Source organism: Aplysia californica, unplaced genomic scaffold, assembly GCF_000002075.1.
Source record: "Aplysia californica isolate F4 #8 unplaced genomic scaffold, AplCal3.0 scaffold00327, whole genome shotgun sequence".
NCBI classification, from domain to species: domain Eukaryota; kingdom Metazoa; phylum Mollusca; class Gastropoda; order Aplysiida; family Aplysiidae; genus Aplysia; species Aplysia californica.
In genome coordinates this window covers 319,741-320,345 of record NW_004797597.1, presented here as the reverse complement: position 1 = coordinate 320,345, position 605 = coordinate 319,741, and positions in this window count along the sequence as shown.

Sequence of the window (605 nt, the reverse complement as noted above, 5' to 3'; positions counted from 1 at the left end):
GTGTGTGTGTTTTAAATAGAGATTTTAATGCAGTCACAAGTATGACCTACTAAAAACAAAACGTATTGTTTGGCTCTGTCTCGTGTATGACTGTTATGAATATAAAACACATTACTATTTTTCCTGAGATAAGAGTTAAAGCGGTATAGTTCTATAACTATAACTGTCCTAAAGGGCAAAGTGACATTCATTCGCTCAAAAAAAAACCCTCTTAGTTTTAGAAGATTCGATAAGAATGAGAGTTATAGTCAAAACATAGAATATCCATTCGAAAAGAATATTAGATCTTTATAAATGCACATGCAAACTCAAAGCCAAGTAAATACATTTCCCATTTTTCAATAACATCGTTTCTTTGGATGTAAAATTAAAAGTAATTTGTTGAGACCGTGGATATTAAATTAACGAAATGGAACTACGTCAATCCCAAATGTCATTCTATCAGAAATAAATTTCTCGCCAGGGGTGACCTTTTCACAAGCTAATACTACAACAGGGAATATGTCAGCAGAAATAAGTCGTGAAAAATCTTCAGGGTTTTAGCATGTAAAAAAATATCACATGAGATTTCCAGAGGTCATGAGACCAGAATAGTCACACTTTTC